The sequence below is a fragment of the Tamandua tetradactyla genome, chromosome Y (assembly GCF_023851605.1).
Source record: "Tamandua tetradactyla isolate mTamTet1 chromosome Y, mTamTet1.pri, whole genome shotgun sequence".
Classification (NCBI taxonomy): Eukaryota; Metazoa; Chordata; class Mammalia; order Pilosa; family Myrmecophagidae; genus Tamandua; species Tamandua tetradactyla.
Window position 1 is genome coordinate 2,692,017 of NC_135354.1, and position 19,077 is coordinate 2,711,093.

General features: G+C 36.7%; 1 pseudogene; it reads left to right on the forward strand.

The window, feature by feature from the left end:
* LOC143672480 (peroxidasin homolog) overlaps positions 1 to 18,837 on the forward strand; it is a 70,345-nt pseudogene extending 51,508 nt beyond the window's left edge.
* Positions 18,838 to 19,077: the final 240 nt, after the last annotated feature.

Below are 19,077 nucleotides of genomic sequence, written 5' to 3' on the forward strand. Positions count from 1 at the left end.
TGGAATCAATAATGGAAGCACAAAATGATGTAAAATTAACTGCCTTGATGTCGTCTACTTGGCACAAAAATGTTAGGCTCCAAAAATGAGACAATTGGGTCCTTGTATGTGATACACAAAAAAATAGGGGTCTTGTCTAGGTAAAATTCCTTTTCAGTTTTATGAATTATAAACGTTTAAATATTTCATGCATTCAAAGTGGCTGATAAACTCACCTAATATGCATATTATACACCTTATGTTAGCGGCAAAGAAAATTGGATTAGTTTTGTCCATTGATAGATTTATTGATAAATGTACAGCATTTTATAAAAGATAAACATAAGTGTTCTCTGGTTAACTCAGTTAATTACAAATAATTGCCTAGTGCTTATTCATTTATTTGTTCATTCAACAAACATCTAAAAATGTTAGTGTAAGTCCCTGTTCTATGTGCTAGGAATATTACAAGGAGCAAGATAGATGAAGCTGTCCCCATGGAGCTTACATGCCAGTAGAGGGAGACAAATAAACAATAAATGAATAGTTACTTTCAAATGGAGATCAGTCTATAAAAAATAGCAGGGCAAGGGCTTAAGGAGAGATGGAGAGTGTCTCTTTTAGTTAGGGTAGGCGTGAAGACTTCCTTGAGCAAGTACATTATGAGTAGATAGCCATGTGGAATTGAGGGTGGGGGAGCAGGCCAGTCAAGGGGTACAGCATGTGTGTGAAGACCTGAGATCAAAACGAGCTGGACCACCAGAGTGGGAGAACATGCTGAGCAAGAGGAGCAGTTGTAGTAAATAGGATTGGAGATTTAGGAGCCAATCCTGTGGGACCTTGTTGCCCAAGCAAGTTTAGCTTTTATTCTAAATGTAATGAGAAGACCTTGGAAAGGTCTGAGCAGGGGAGTTCTGTAAGCAAATTTATATTTTTAAAAGATTACTTTGGTGTGGGTGGAAAGGTTGCAAGTGTTAAGTGGTGGAAGAAGGTGACACTGAGATGCTCAGGTGACAAAAGGTAGTGACATGAATCAGTACTGACAGCAGTAGAGGCAGTGATGATTGCCTGATTCTGCACACACTACTAAGTAGATACAACAGGATTGGCTGATCAATGGACTTTCAGAAGGTGGAAAAGTACAGTCAAAGATGACTCCTGTTTTTTTCCTTAAGCTAATTGGGTGCCATTTATTGAGAGAGAGAGAAGATTAGGGGATAATGCAATTTGAAGGAAGGTGAAGATCAATAGTTGTGTAAACGTTGATAAATTTGAAATGCCTGGAGTAAGCAGTTAGGTATCTGAGTGTGGAGCTGAAGAGAGAGATCAGGGCTGGTAATACAAATTTAAGGATATGAAAACCATGGGATTAGACGAATCACCTAGGGAGTATCTGTAGATAGACAAAATAACTGATTGCTGTGCCCTGGGCTTTTTCAGCAATTAAGAGAGCTGGCAGAGAAGGAGGAACCAGCCAAAGGACACCAAAAAAAAGGGAGAATCAATGATGAAAATGCATCACAAAACAAGTTATGATTGATCTAATTCTGTGTTCTTGTTAGTCAAAAGAAGAAAGATAGAGAAACAGAGAAAGATAAAGGAAGAGCAAAAGAGAGACCAACTCTGAATCTTAGTGAGACAGGAGGAAAGTCAGAAGGAACTGTGTTCCAGGAGCAATTCAATATGATCATTTTCATTTTCAACTGTGAAATGCAATATACAGTTCCAGGATGTTGAAGGGAAAAAATTGCATTGGGCTTAATATGCATATTGTTGGTAAGTTGGCAAGAATCAAGATAAAAGACAGAATAGAACAGAGTCATTTCATTTAGTAAACTCTAAAGGATAAAAGACAGATTGGAACAGGGTTATTTCATTTAGTAAACTCTTAGTTTAGCGCTTAGTATGTTCTAAGTGCTTTATACTTAGTGAAAAGTGAAAAAAAATGAGATGAAAATAGAAATGGGACAGTACATTCAGGGAACTAAAATTGGGTGTGTGTAAGTTGGGAGGTTCCATGACTTAATCATATTCTGATAGCATTGGTACAAATTAGTCTGTGAGGGGTTGGGGTAACAAAGAGCAAAGACATGAGTGGATTGGGACCTAGTGCATACCTGGAATGTTTGGCCTATGACAGGAAGAAAGCTGGAAAGAGATGCAGGTAAGTAGATCTTTAATATTTAGTTGGAAAAAGGTGTTGTATAACTGATAACCATCCAAAGGCATAGGGAGCAGAGGTGGAAGGTGGTGATGGTGCAAGAGGTTTGGGGAGAAACAAGGATTGTCTGGGAAGGAGCTCACAATGGTCTTATTGGAAAGTGTGAAAATGAACTTACTAGAAAAATGCAATAGGTTATTTGGGAAGTGCTTGGAAATACCCCCTTGTTATTTGCAGTCAACAAATGCAAGAAACGGGTTGGGTATTTTTCTCTAGTGGCTTTCTCTGCTACACAGCACCAAGTGCTCTAGAAGATAAAGAAGAAGCATAAGACCAGATGGAGAAGAATTTGTGTAATATCAAGGTTGAGGAGCAAACTGACCACTGAGCATCAGAAAAGGCTGTAGGGAAGAAGAAACCTCAGTGGTGCCCTGAAGTTTCATAGTTTGGATAAACAGAAGGAGAAAGGGAACTTACTACCAACTGCATCTTTGCATACATTGATTGCCTCATGTAATTTTTAGAATACACGGCAAATAGCAACATCCTTATTTTATCAATGCAGAGGGTGAGGCATAAAGAGATTAAATACCTTGCTCAAAGTCACTCGGTTAGTGAATGCTGCAGCCTGCATTTCAATACAAACTTGTCTGATGCTTAAACCTTTTCTTATACCCGGGGAATTGAAGGTAAAGCTTAGCAAAGTGGGTGAGGAATGTGTAACAAGAGGGGAGGATCCTTATGGTTATTTGGGAGATAATAGTATTTTACTTATTCAGACTTTTTGCTCAAAGAAAGTGAGGAGATTTCCTCTGAAGAGCTAACAAAATAAAAAAAAAAAGTGAGGAGACCTGGGATCAAATGGTACAAAGATTGTGTAGGAACGATTCACTTGAAACACACAAGGATGTTGGTTCTGGGAGGTTCCCCATGCATTGATTATGAAAAAAATAAAAGGTGGAAACAACATAAGTGTTTGAAAAAAGAGATATGTTAAATAAATAATATCACCTCTTTAAGGCAAATTATGTGGAACTATATAAATTATGTGATGTAAAATGTATTGATGATAATTTTAAATGATCAGAAAAAAAGCAGATTGTTACACATCATGTATAATATCCCATTTTTAAAATTTAAATTTTAAAATTTAAAATTAGGTGGGTATTTTTATCTGATGTGTATCTATAGAGGAAATCATATAAAGTATTATAAAGTTTTGACAACATTTTGAGAGGCATTGGCTGAACAGGATGGCTTTGCTGCTTATTGTTCATGGATTTTCTAATTTATTCACTATTATTACTTTCAAGGAACATGGCCATATTTGTATACCTGCTCCACCACTTTCTCACTGATAACCCTGGACAGGTTTTTTAATCCCTCTGAGTCTTGGCTTCCTCATCTGTAGAAGAACAGGGATGGTAATAGTAAAACCATATTACTGGACTCTTCTGAGGATTAATCTATGTAAAGCCAGCATATTGAAGATAATTAATAACTGTTAGCCACTATTATTACTTTTGCTGCTTCCATTACTACTCCTGCTGCTTCTTTCATAAGTAGACAACAAAACAATTTTCTCTTTTGGGGGGAGGGGGGAAAAGGTGAATTTATCCCTTCTTTATTGCACTGTTCAATATGGGAGCCACTAGCCACATGTGGCTATTTAAATGCAAATGTAAATTAAAATTATGATTTTAAACTCAGTCCTCAGACACACTAGCTGCATTTTAAATGCTCAATAGCCACTCCTGCTAGTGGCTACCCTCTCAGACAGTACAAAATGGACAGTTATCATCATCACATAAAGTTTATTAGGTAGCAGTGGTCCAAAAGATATGCAAATGGACCCTGTGCCCTTGGGTAAGTCATTTAATTTTTATAAGGCTTAGTTTCCTCATTTGTAAAATGTATACCCAAGTAGTTATTACTTCATGTAGCTATTTTTTGGACTAATGACAGATGATCTACAATAAATATTGACTATCGTTATTATCACCATTGCTAAATTTATTGCTACTACAGTTTTATAAACAAAGCAAATTTAAAAAGCAATGAAGTTGTTTCCATTTTGAGCACCCAGACTTCACACCACTACAGTGTATTATTCAGGAGAGAGAATGAGGTTATTCTTCAGTAATACATAAAACCCTAAAAATCTCAGTGGTTTAATATTTCAGAGGCTTATTTCTCATGCCGAATTGCCTACTCTGGCTCCCCCCACCCCCTGCCCCAGGCAATGGTGACCCCCGGCCCTGTGAGGCCTCAGGGTCCCTGCAGCAGGGGGAGAGAGATCTGAGGAATCTGGCGCCAGGAAGGAAACACTTTGACTTATAAGTAAACCATCAAGTCGTGGCGCATTGGTCAGAACTATTCACATGACGCAGGCTGACTGCAAGCGGGAGTTAGGAAATGCGGGCACACACAAGGAACACCTGTCTCCCCTCCATCCCCAATATTGTTTTGCTCCGATGTATGCATAGTAATTTCAAGAGGAAATCAGAAGGGAGACTGCTGTCATGATCTCTGATACAGGGGCAGGAAACCTGGCCTGGGGTGATTATGGTGGGATTGGGAAGAAAGGTCAGCTAGAAAATTTCCTGAAGGAAGACTGGACCTGTCTGGTGGCTGATGGATGGAAAGGGACAATGGTAACTCCAGTACCGTGAGCCTCGGTGACCGAGGCTGTAGAGAATGAGATTTTCTTTTTTTACTACATATTTCTTCCAGCTTCAGAGCTTAGTAGCAGAAGGCATTTGGTGGTATCAGAGCAGTTTGTAGGAAACAGGAGCAGAACGAGTATACTTTCTTCTTGACCAGCCCCTGATAGTTCCTGGGTCACATTTTCAAATTACAAGCTATTTAGGTAGCTACAGCTTATGAGTTGGGGGTGGGGGTGGGAGGATAAGAGAAAATGAAATCCACCTAAAATTAAAACATCACCGCTGATTACTCTCTGTTCACCAGTCTTGCCGTTGGCTTGGCCTCAATACCTCCCATTACTGCTGTCATGCTTTGTTATAAAAACATCAGCATTTTATGTTGTTACTAACTTTTCCCTTGTCCTTTTATTGGCTATCACGTGATTTCCAAAATTAAAAAGCATTATAATTTCTGTACCATTTAAAAATAGCTTCTAGTGGAATTTGTGAAAGAGTAATTTAAGTTGTGGTATGAAAAGTAGAAATAACATTTGGAGAAAAGTATGCCTAAAGTCTAAATAATGTAGTGTCTAGACATTTTTTATGAGTAACTTCTATAATATATTTTTTCTGATAATTTGAGATTTCATGTTTTCCTAGTTCCTGTTGTCAGTCGAAATGAGGATCCATTTGTAGCCACATCAATTGTTTAAACAATTGCAACTGTTGACAGAGCAATAAATTCAACCCATACACATTTGTTTAAGAGGCATTGTGGAAATTTAAACAGAATTCTCACCCTCAATGCACTGAACTTCTTAGGGATTTTAAAAAATGATTTGAATATCTCCTGTCTGATGAAGGAACTTTTAATTTAAACATCTATATACCTGATTCTGGGGGAAAAGATAACAGAAATACATGCATTTTCCAAACAAAAGCTGAAATTATTGAAATTTCAGTGCATTTGGATGCCCTGTTATGTATTGATGTGGCAAAAACAAAATACAGATTTAGTGTATTCCTCTCATGTTGTTGTTTCCAAAGTGTTTTCAGTATCTTAATTGAAATAGAATATCTGTGCTTTTCTCTATTGATTTAATTATTTGCTTTTAGTATCTTTTGATTTTTGTTTGTTTTGTTCTTTTTGTTTTCTTGCCTTCCATTTCAGATAAGTAAGGTATAGTATATCATGTCAATAAAAAGTAGCTATAGAAATATTAAATAGCAATGCTTTTTTGGAATTTAGCAATTTTCATCTCCTGTAATTTCTTTAATTTGATTTTTAGTTTTTTCTTTTTCTCCTCCTAAACTCCTGTCAGCTGTCCTCACTCTCCAAATGATTTGCTGGTCTTGTTCTGGTATCTAAGAGATCCTTACACTGTTGAACAAGCAAGAGCAGGAGAAATATTTGAAAGGACATTGCAACTTATTCAGGAGCATGTACAGCATGGTCTAATTGTCTACTTAAATGGAACAAGTTAGTACCTAATTTTTGTCCTTCCATCTTCCCTTACCTAGGTATTAGATGTTAAATACACCCCAATAAAGTCTCATTCAACACTGCCCCTAATGAAAAGTTCTAGCACATTCTGTTCTACAATGTTAATGCATTATAAAATAGTTTTAAAAACATGGACCCTGTCAAGCTATGAAAGTCCTGCTCTTCTTGCTTCGGGTCTAATAAAAATTTTTTTAGTCAGATGAAATTTACTCAAATTCTAGCAAACCTACACAAGATGTTCACCTGGGTGGGCTATGTGTTGGCATTCACAGCAAGACTTGTGACAGTGACAGCCCAGTCCCTGAATTATAAGTGAGACTTAATGAAAGTCCTTATAGGGTAATACTTAAGTAATCATGCTATAGTCATATGATGACATTTCAGATAAGTAAGGTATAGTATATCATGCAACTATTAAAAATAATGTTTATTAGGAATCCAGGTATTTGTAAAAAGTGTTGATAAAACTATCTCTGAGGTTGGTGCAAGAATTGCATGAGGTGATTTATAATATTCAGTTCAGTTTTTGCCATATGGCCATTGCCTGATAAATAAGAATTGCCATTATGTGTTAATATCATTAGTTATAGAACACTTAATGAAATTCTAGATGAGCCTGATTTTTACTGCATAAAGTATCATTTTTCAATACTTTCTGTGCAACAACTATTTATTTTAAATTCTGTGCACACACACATACTGCTGGAAATTATGGCAGCAAGAGCTAGATGAGAGAACTAGATTATTTAAAATTTTATGTTTAATGATTTTTCAGTACTCTCCATGTTGTCTTCAATGAAGATATCTTTTATGTTCAGTAAAAACAAATTATTTAAAAACAGTATTATTATTTTTTTACATATTTTTTATTTAAGAAAACAAGCAATATGCTTACAATCACCAACAATGCATATCTTGGTTGGCTTAGCCATATGCACATTTAAATAATATATCCATATAATCATTGTCAAGCCTGTGTTTGCAAAGTAGGTTTCATAAACCAATTTGAAATTAAGGTAGCAAGGAAAAAAATCTACATACTCGGATACCAAAGTTCTTCAATTCTAAGTATTAAAAACTAACTTAGATACCATTTGACCAGCTGTCAAAACTGAATGCTCTCAAAATATCAAGTAAAAAGTTCTTATAAATATCTGCATTGCTATAGTAATGACCTATGTTACTAAATATTTTCCTTATTTCAGAAAAATATGAAGATACAAATATTTTTACAATTAACATATGGAAATCCTAACCACCTAAAATGTTTATCTTAGTTAATTTATCCATAAGCATATTTAAAAAAAAGTCTAAGTAGTAATTGTAAAGACTGTTTTGTACAATATGTTTCATAAACCAATTTAAAATTAAAGAAAGGAAGAAAAAATCTATGAATACATTTTATCAGAATTAGTTGAATTCTAAAAATTAAACAGTATCTTAAATACCATTTGATTAAATATCAAAATTGTGTGCCTTCTTAAAATATCATAAAAAGTTATTGCAGATATCAACTCTGCTATAGTAGTGAGCTATGTTGGTAAATATTTTCAAATTTTTGAAATTTGAAATTTGTAATAAAAGGTAAAAAATATTCTAGTTTTAACCTTTTTTAATTGTAAAATATAACATATATATAAAGAAAAGAAGGAATAAAAGCAATAATTTTCAAAGCATACTTCAACAAGCAGTGAACAGAACAGTTCCCAGAGTTTGTCATGGGCTACCTTAAATATGGATATGTGAGATGAGAAAAATGTAGAAATGCAAATTATAGGATGATTTCTTATCACAGGATTATGGTAATTGCTCTGAGCCATTTCTCAATGTTGTTACATTTTAAGGCCTAGTTTTTGTGCTTAAACATATAGTCACTGGCAAGTTCAGTGCTGTGTCCAGACCATAATTCCTGGTCTCTCAGATCTGTCAAGGGCTTTGTAACCTGGCCCTCCCTTGATCACTTAGGTGGGGAATTGTCAGGGTCTGGGACCTCTGAATAGTTACCACTTTTATTGATAGACAAATCTCTAGTCTTACCCCATAGTCACACTCATGGAGAGAAATGTCAGAGCTCATTCTTTCTTTTAACCAATGTTTGTTAGACACAGGACTTCATGCTGAGTGTACATGAATGAATTGGGCATATTTTATGTGATGTCTCTCTGTTCCCTTCATAAGTCCCTGCTTTGACACTGTTGCATAGCTTACTTCTTTTCTGATGTAGAGGACTAAGTAGGAATTGCTAAATATTGCTTCTTGCTCCTGCCTACTTTTCTCCATTTTGTTAATAGTTCAGATCTTTAAATATTTGCTGTGGTGGCCTCAGGTAGCTGATGCCTTAAACCTATTTTTCCTGCTGCTGCTAGTAGCAAATCTAGAATCCATACCAAACTTGAACCTATGATTGAAAATTGCTTTTGTTAGGGATTGCATGCTAATTTCATACAATTACATGCTACCTGTTGAAAAATTTGGAAGCTTAGAAAAGCAAAAAGAAAAAAGGAAAACCAGTCCAAATCCCTGACAACTTGTGATAATTTTTTTGCATTTGCTTTTTCTCTAAGCAGGAGTCAACTATACATGCACATACTAATTAATCCATTTATTCCACATTTATGTATGGAGCATATACTCTGTGCCCGTAACTGTTCCAGATCTGGGGTTATAGCAATGACCAAAACACATAGAAATTACTGCCCTCAAAAAGCTAAAATTCTAGCGGGTGACTGACAATAAGCAGGTAATTCAGTACATATAATTAGCACATGATGGGTGACATTGATTAAAGTATACAGGTCTAGTCATATGTGGAGTGAGTGCTGAATGGGATGGGGGCTACCATTTTATATAGTTTGGCCACCAAATAACTCACTGAAAAGATGACATTTGAGCAGAGACTTGACAAAAACAAAGGAGCAAACCATGCAGCTCTCTGAGAGAAGAAAGTTTGGGGAAGATGGAAGAGTAATTGCAGAAGTTCTGCAATGGGACCACGTTTGGCATATTTGAGGAATAGTCAAGCCAGGTGAGAGAGGCTGTGGCAGAGTTAGGAAAGGGTGGGGTTGTAGGAGATGAGGACAGAGGAGTTTCAGGCTGTCCCACCAGTAATGGCCTAATAGGCTATTTTAAGAATTTTATTTTATTTTACATGAGATTAGAAACTTTGAGAGGGTTTTGTGTGGAGAAGTGACATGCTTTGACTGATATTTTAAAACTTCAGGTTGTTGTGTGATGTGGCCATAAAGGGATAACAGCAGATGCAAGGAAACTAGGTAGGTGTCTATTGTGGTAATCCAGGTGAGAGATGATGGAGGCCAGGGCCAGGTATATATGGTAAGAAGTGGTTGGATTCTAGATGTATTTTGAAGGTAGAAGTGACAATATTTACTCATGACCAGGATGTAGGGAACAAGAGAGAGGAGTCAAGGATACCTTAGGATTTTTGCCTTAGCAGTTGAAAGAAAGAATGGAGTCTCCACTTAATGAAATGGGGAAGATTGAGAGAGGGTCAAGTTTAGGAGTATTTGTACACACATGCACATATACTTATTCTATAAAGTGGACATAATAATTTACTATTTAGGAATACAATTTTAAAATTTTTCACAAGCAATAACTTATGGTATTCTTCATTTTATAAACAGTTATTTGACCCATTCCCTTGGTTTTGAATATCTTCCCTCAACTTTCAGTATTTTAACCATTGTTAGTTCTCTACATTTTGAGATTTTTTTATATTTCTAAAGCACAATACATTAAGAGTGAATAAAATTGGCCTGAAATGGCAAGTGCAGTTTTCTAAATTCCTGATGAAAAGTTTACTTTCAAGAAGTTATTTATGCACAGCGGATAGCCAGCCCTACCTAATTTTACAAGTCAGTTTGGTTCGTAACACATTATCTGTGTTACTTTATCTGGTTCCATAAAGGCTAAAAAATAATAATTAATTTGATGAAAGGATATTTTTGTTTGAGTGTTCATGTTTGTATATGTTGGTGGATACCCTATTCTATACCCTGAGTTCTGTGTGGTCCCATCTACAAAAGCACAAAGCAGAGGCCAGGTCTGGAAAGCAAGTGCAAAAGATTTGTACTACTGCCTGCTCCCTGGCTGCTAATATCCAGCATGTGTGTTATTAAACCTATGGCTAAAAGCCTTGGAAAAAATGATCATGCTTAAAGAAAACTAAAGAGATTGTTACTGAGCCCACAGACTGAAAATTTGGGAGGAAGAATTTTCTTCTTGGCTCTTTTGATGTTAAAGATTGAGAATTTTCTGTGACTTCCTAAAAGTTTAACTGTGAAAATAAAGTCAGACACTTTAGTTTCACCAGTTTAGTCTTTGGGAAGTGTGTATTACTAAAGCTTTTCAAGTTCAATCGAGTCCCAAATATCTGGATGGCCAAGAGAAGCTGAGTATACAGGCAGTTGCAAAGCTTATTTTCTTAAGCAACAGACAGGTGATTATATTTCTAATTGCTTCTCCCCAAGCCTGTGAAAATTTTTCACCCACTGTTCTTTTTTGCATGCTTGCATGAATATTTCAACTGCCCCCCACACACATACAAAAGGGGTTGTTTCTTGTTTCTCTTCATTAAAAATGTGTGAAGAGTTGGTCTTGATAGCTAGACCTCATCTCTGAGATATATTAGAAGGCAGGTAAATCAGAACTCAGGAGAGGGTGTCTTTGTATGAAGCTGTTAGAGGAAGCCTTGTAGAGAAGGTAATTTGAAGAATAAGACTTGGATATGTCCATTTGGAGGAATGGAACTGGTGAGACAAAGAAGTATGAGAGTGTATATGGATCCAGGGAATATTCTATTAGACTGGAGGAGATGTTTTAAAGGAGAATAGGAGATTGAATTAGGAATACCTGTTTGGAGTAATTCACCACTTCAGAATTTCTTCTATAGCTGTGGACAAAGACTGAAGGTTTTTGAGCAAGAAGGTGTCCTCATCAGAACAGTGCATATAGATCGGTTGGAGAACAAGTTAGTATTATGGGATTAGTTAGAAGGCTGTTTGGAATTTAAGGCAAGGAGATGTGAAAATCTGACCTGAGGTTATAGCAATAGGAATGGAGAGGAGGGCCCAGTTTTGGGGAGGAATATTTAGAGTCATAATACACAGGGTTTGGCAATTGATGGTATATTGAAAGCAAAGAAGAATGAAATGTCAAAGATAATTGAGATTTTTATTATCTAAATCTGGGACAATGGCCTTGCTATATGATGTGAATGCCCTTCACTACTTGGAGCAGGATTTGAGAAGAGGCTGTTCATGTTTGGTTATATCAAGTTTTATTTTCAAGTGCAATGGAATTGTTAGAGAGAAAGTGAAAATGAGTAAACTTGGATTCATGAAAATGGTTAGGATTTGAGTGATGAAGAATGGAATTAAGAGTTGACAGTAGAAATCATGAGACTGCTTGAATTGCTAAAGGAGACAAGGTTGAAGAATAAGCGAGGTAGAGAGAAGACCTTTGTTTGTAGCTGGGAGAAGGAAATGTAGCAGAGTAAGATGAGGAAATTCTGGAAACAGCAAGGAAGAGCATATTCAATAGCATGACAAGCTACAGAGAAAAAGATGGGAACAATTGAGAAGGAACTATGAGGTGACCAAAATTTTATACTTGTTTTCCAATGGAAAAACGTTTTATCTTACTTTTGTTTTATGTTTCAGGTTACCACTACAATGACCTCATGTTCCCCCAGTACCTGAATCTGATCGCTAACCTCTCTGGCTGCACTGCCCACTGACATGTGAATAACTGCTCAGATATGTGCTTCCACCAGAAGTACAGGACACATGATGGGACATGCAATAATCTCCAGCATCCTATGTGGGGGCCTCTCTAATTGCCTTTGAATGCTTATTAAAATTTGTGTATGAAAATGGATTCAACACTCCTTGAGGTATTAATCTAAACTGACTCTACATGGGTATGTGCTCCCCATGCCCTGCTTGGTGTCTACATCTCTTATAGGGACCAAAACCATCACCCCCAATGAGCAGTTCACCCACATGACTATGCAGTGGGGCCAGTTCCTAGACCATGACTTGGACTCCATGTTGGTGGCCCTGAGTCAGGCCCACTTCTCAGATGGACAGCACTGTGGCTCTCTGTGCAGCAATGATCCTCCTTGTTTCTCAGTCATGATCCCTCCCAATGACCCCAGAGTGAGAAATGGGGCCTGCTGTATGTTCTTTCTGCAATCCAGTCCTGTGTGTGGCAGTGGCATGACTTCCCTGCTTATGAACTCTGTCTACCCTCGGGAACACATCAACCAGCTCACTTCTTATATTGAGGCATCCAATCTTTATGGGGGCACGGATTATGAGGCACGAGAAATCCGGGACCTGGCCAGACACCAGGGGCTTTTGAGACAGGGCATTGTGCAGAGTTCTGGAAAGCCACTGCTTCCTTTTACAACGGGGCCACTGACTGAATGTATGAGAGATGAAAATGAAAGTCCAATTCCTTGTTTTTTAGCAGGGGATCATCGAGCCAGTGAGCAGCAAGCATGCACACACTCTGGTTTAGAGAGCATAATCCCATTGCCACAGAGTTACTCAAACTGAATCCCCACTGGGATGGAGACACCATCTATTATGAGACAAGGAAGATCATTGGTGCAGAGATTTAGCACATCACCTATCACCACTGGCTGCCTAAGATCCTTGGAGAGGTGGGCATGAAGATGCTGGGGGAATATAAAGGGTACGACCCCGGCATTAATGCTGGAATCTTTAATGCCTTTGCAACGGCAGCTTTTAGGTTTGGCCACACCCTCATCGATCCAATCCTTTATCGACTGAATGAGAACTTGAGCCTATCCCTAATGGCCACATACCTCTGCACAAAGCCTTCTTCTCTCCCTTCTAAATTGTGAATGAGGGAGGCATCGACCCACTTCTCAGAGGACTGTTTGGGGTGGTGGGGAAGATGTATGTGCCCTCCCAGCTGCTGAACACATTGTTCACAGAGAGTCTCTTCTCCATGGCACACACGGAGGCCCTGGATCTGGCTGCCATGAACATCCAGAGAGGCCAGGACCATGGAATTCCTCCCTATCATGGCCACAGGGTTTACTGCAAACTTTCATCAGCTTATACTTTTTAAGATCTGAAAAATGAATTTAAGAATCCTGAAATCCGGGAAAAACTGAAAAGGTGAGCTCTAAAGAAACCATAATTTTAAATCTTCATATGCAAACATCAGGTGGGGGAGAAAAACCCAAATGGTGGGGAGTTTTGTTGTTGTTATCATTGTTTGTCTCTATATTTAAGTTTTTGTTTGTGTTCATAAAGAGGTTAGATAAGAGAAGTCTAGGAAGGTCAAGGAAATGGGGCCCCAGATGGAGAATCTCGAATACACACCTGGCAAGTAAGGTGGACTTGGTTACCCTGCTGTGTTGCAAGGACAGAGGAATACAACCATGAGTACAGGATGAATCAAGTTACATCTGTATGCATCTAGCTGTGCTCATGAGATAAGCTTCACTAAGCTAAGTTATGAGTTAAGAGAGAAAAGTAATGCTTACCTGGCAAAGGAGTCTGACTGGGGAGAAAAATAACCATTTGAATGGAAAACTGCCTGAACAGAAATTGTGTCTGTGTTTGGGCTTTGGGGAAGAGGTTTCTCACCTTCTGTCTGGAAGAGGGAGAGCTTGAATTTGGTGTTGACAGAGTAGGGTCCTGAAATAAGCCAACTCCTATGGCTTGTAACCTCTCCATGTATGCACAGTATAACCCAACAGTTCAGGCCAGTCTAGCTGTATCGTCCATGTTTAATCACAGAGAGCAAACCTGTGCAGTCTTCTGAGCAGCAACAATCCATTCTGGGAGTAAATTGCATTGGGCTACAATTATAGGTCTAATCCAAAAGAAACGTCAGAGGACCATTCATCCCAAGGAGATGAAACCACTCCTGGGTAAATAGATCTGAAGGGAAGTTTTAGGATCCTTTTGGGTTGCCCCTGTATTTTACAGGTCAAGCAAAGACCGCTACACTATGCAGTTGATTATTAAGTATGAGAGCTGGGATTAAGGTTGTGGTTTCCTGGTTTACAATCTCTTTCCAGTAAACCTCTAAAATAATCTAATTACAAATTATATTTTTCGAGGTCTCCAATAGCTCTCTTATTTTTAAAGCCTCTTCCTGTCCGTCCTTTGCTCATTAAATTTTGTTGTTCATGCTATGCACACCAAGTTCTTTGAATGCAGACTCATGGAAATAAAAAAGAATTCCTCATGAGAGTTTTTACTATAATGATCCTTCATAGCTCATGAACTTAAGTCTATCCATGTTGTAATTTAAATTTGTTAATTCTTATATGAGATATTTGTTTAAAAAATTTCCTGCTTAAAACTCACTTAGTATGTTTTCTGAAACCTCTCAAATTTTTTAGCACTGACGTTAGAGCAGTATCTAACTAAGATCTGACCTATGCCTTCTAGAGAAAAGTGATTTTCTACTCATAATTTATTGCAAGTTATGAAGAACTGAACATTGTGTCCTAATAAATTTAATATGTTCCAATATTCATTTCAATAATAGTATTAAATTACTGGCCAATGTAAATGTACACATACTCCACTTGTAGCACATATTTTTCAATTTTTTTGGTCACAATTTTACCTAATTAGGATTTATGTGAACTGTCTTTATATTTTATATATTTAAATATACTCCTTTGTTCTTGTGCAGACTGAAATGGATTACTTTTCCAGTCATTTCTCTCATCTGCCAAACTTAGTTTGAAAAAGTTCAAAGGAGTTAGCAGTCCAGCTTAAGTCTCTAACAGATTTATGAACCTATGCTCAGTCATTTTCTATAGACCCCTGGTAAAGAATTCAAATATTATTTATCATATATTAAGTCATTAATTTATTTTTCTTATGTCACCCCATTATTTGCTAAGTGGAATGGTCAGCTGGGGAAATAAGACATGCATACATGAAAAGTTAAATAATGATATGAGTTCATAAATCAAGGGGCCATCTTTGGCTATGAGGATTTCAAGAGGAAGTTGGATGTTTTTCTTGCAGACTTTAAGGAAGCATATAGTTAACCATCTGTTTTCCTTGGACCCAATTAAAATGTAACTTTTTAATTTCAAAGTTAGCAAGGCAAGTGGGAAGTGAACAGGATTTAACTTGAGTTTAGAGTGACAACTCTGCCTCTTATTAGCTGTGTGAACCTGTGGGAGCTACATAACCTCCCAGGGTCTCCATTTCCCCCTTTGTGAAAGTAGCACAATGAACTAGAGTGAAGGTTTTAAAACTGCTTTTAATCCCCATCATGCCTAAATGAGATGATCATTCCAGTCCTGTAGTGATGGAGTGCTTCTGCTAGAGATGCAGGGAACAGGAAGGGAGGAGGCCCTCTTCACTCCAAGATTGGGAGGGCTGCTTTGTTTGGAAAACTGTCCATGTGCAGCTCTGAAGCACCCAACCTTCTCTGGATCAGATCCATTCTCTGGATCAGATGACTTCCAGGAGTCTTTCTAACTTTATTTGCATCATAATAGATATTTTATGATCTCTTAGAAATTTGATATTAATATCTTTGAACTTAGAGGAAAATGAGCTCAATGTATCCTTCTTTTAAAATAATAGCAAAGACCATGTTAGTTTTAAACAAAATTGTATTTATTTTACTTGTAAGATAAATGGCCACTGAGGACATAAAAGCTACACACATTTTCTTAGTTCAGTAGCAAGCTTTTCTACCTTGATTATAGATGTTAGCCCAGTAGCACTGATTTAAGCTCTCTGAAAAAGAACAGTCTGAATTTTAGAATAAATATTTTTTAAATCTTCTTGAGTTTTAGTAGTGAGTAAAACTAAACCACCTCTTGCCTCTTGGAGTTCATAGGATATTATAAAAGATTAGATAAGAGTGATTTGTAATAAAATTGTCAAGTCTTTGCTTGTAAGGATGTATTTCTAAGGAATTGGCAGAATTTGATAAAACTGTTTGCTTTTAAGCATTTCAAACTTATCATGGCCTGTCATACCCTATCTACTTAGTAAATATTTTCTTTAGATCAAATACAAGTTCAATATATAAAATTGCAATTTTATTCCTTTAAAAATATAGACATGTAGCTTTATGTAATTTTTGTGCTCATATATTTATGGAAAAAAGGTTGGAAGGATATACACTATGATGTGAAGGGTCATTCCCTCTGAATAGTAGGAAAAAGTGTGGGTTTAATTTTCTTTCTTATATTGTCCAGCTTTACAAAACTTCTTATAATAAAGTATATCCACTAAAGTATGATGGATAGATACTTTCTTTAAAGAAATAAAGATAAATTTTCCTTCATTAGGTAAAAATTTGATTAATAAAGAAGAGTGATAGGAAAAAAATTACTCTTTTTCACATTTGCTTTGATTTTGACCAGATATAACTGTCAAGTAAATTTAAAAAGTTGTGTTTTTTGTTTTTTGGTAGGTTATATGGCTCACCATTAAACATAGATTTATTTCCTGCCATCATGGTGGAGGATTTGGTTCCTGGTAGCAGACTTGGGCCCACGCTGATCTGCCTGCTGAGCACACAATTCAAACACTTGAGAGGTGGGCACAGGTAAAGATGAACAAAATGGAGAAGAGATTCTGTCCTTGAACTACCATTTTGGGAAGTCAGGGAAGAGAGGAATAATTTGGTGGTGGGCCCACATCCATGCTAACTATTCAAAAATTACCCTATCCCTTTAATATTGTTTATGAACAGTTCTGCACATTGTTGTGTGCTTGCATGTCACCACAGCATTGGAACATAGACATACTAGGATACTTCATGTGTTCATAATACTCATATTAAGTATTTATACTAATAATATTTTTGTTCATGGAAACCTGTTGGAAAATCCATGCAGTTAATCCATTGCAAGAGTTCAGAGGAGTTTGAACTATTAGCAGTATTTTAAAAATATCAGTATTAGTTTATCATTATTGGTTTAGTTCAACATGTTGAAAAGACAGTACTGTCTTAGTGGCAATATCTTTCTCTGGGTCATTCATTAAATGGCTTATTTGCCATGCCTGTTTTTTGAAAAGCAGACCATTCTCCTTAGTTCCAATAACTGAACTTGCTTTCAATAGTTGTTTGTACTCCAAAGTCTTGGGTTTTGTTTTGTTCTCTTTTTGTCCCCTTTGAGTTAGGACAGTGAGCCATGTTTGAATCCACTTTTAATTGATTCCCTAATTGAAACCAGTGATTTCTGTGTTGTTAGTGAAACTTGGTAGAGGACTATTTTAATTCAGCTCTGACCTTTGATACTCCTTGTGATTATCTGATCCTGTTTTCATTTTGGGTAAATACAGGTTATGGTTTGAAAACCCTGGGGTGCTTTCCCCAACTCAGTTAACCCAAATCAAGCAAGCATCTGTGACAGGATACTGTGCGACAATTCTTACAACATCCCAGATGTACAAAAGGATGTGTTTAAAGTGGTGGAGTTCCCACATGGATATGGTAGCTGTGATGAGATTCCCAAAGTTGATCTAAGGATGTGGCAAGATTGCTGTGAAGGTTTGTATTTTAAAGTATTCATTGGTTATCACTTCTGATTTATTTTTCTTTTTTCATTGCCAACTTTGGTGAATTCTTAATGTGTCCTAAAGTGCTTGCAGATATCATCATAGTAGTGAAAATGGGAAACAAAATATTTAGTTATAGAGGATTTGTTAAATTATTTCCATATTGAGGAATGCTGTGGAGCCAGAAAAAAAATGTATGATCTTGAAGACTTTTAATGACATGGGATAATGTTCATGGGCACCAAAATATTAACTAAAAGAAGTAGGAAGCAAAACATTAATAAGGTACATTCCTAGTTTTTCTTTAAAAATGAATATATGTCTAAATATGAGTACTTGTATATTAGCCCATATATCTGTACCTACAGATAGTGCCAAAGAATTAAAATGAAACCTGTCAAAGAATTCTATCAAACATCAATTTTTCTTTTTAAAAATTTATGTTGGGTTTTCTAAATTTCTATAATGATCTATGTAATCAGAGAAAAATACTATAAAATGTCTTCTAAAGAAGTGAAATGTGCCATGCAGATATAAGGTGGTCTCATTGTGAGTTTGGAAGGTCTTTAGAAAGTAGTCAGAGAAGTTCACCCATCCAAGCATCCCATGTATGTTTCCTTGTTTTGCCCCAATCCACATTGCTCATTAGTTGTCAGCTGCTTGTTCCACCAGCAGGCAGTTTTATGTGGCTCCTGTAGTCATATTCTCAGTTCCTAGTTAACATTCCTAAATCCCATTTGTGGTCAATCTAAGATTTCCATTTTCTAATTTGAATGTTTTTTGGCTTTATTCAAACTATGATCAGTGATCCATAGTCTATTAAAGCTGGAAGGGGCTTTTAAAACACATCTTCTTTAATCCTGTTATTTTGTGGGTAAAGAAAATGTGGCCCAGGAAGATGAAGTGACTCATCCGGCCACCCAGCTGGCTAGTGGGGAAGACAGAGCTAGAACCACGGTTCTAACCCAACATGCCTTGGACTTTGTGTTGCATTGAAGGATCCATAGTTTAAGAACAAATAGAGTTCAAAAAATAATGCAGGATTGTCTTCTCTCCTACTCCTTTTTTTCCTGAAGCAATAGTTTTCATCAGGTTTTTAATTTAATGCTAAGTATCCAAATCCAGTTTGACATATTGGTACTATGTTTTAACAGCTTCTTCTACTCATGTGTGTATGTATGTATTTATGAAAAATAGTATTTGTAATATGGTAGAAGAATTCCATCAAAAATTAAA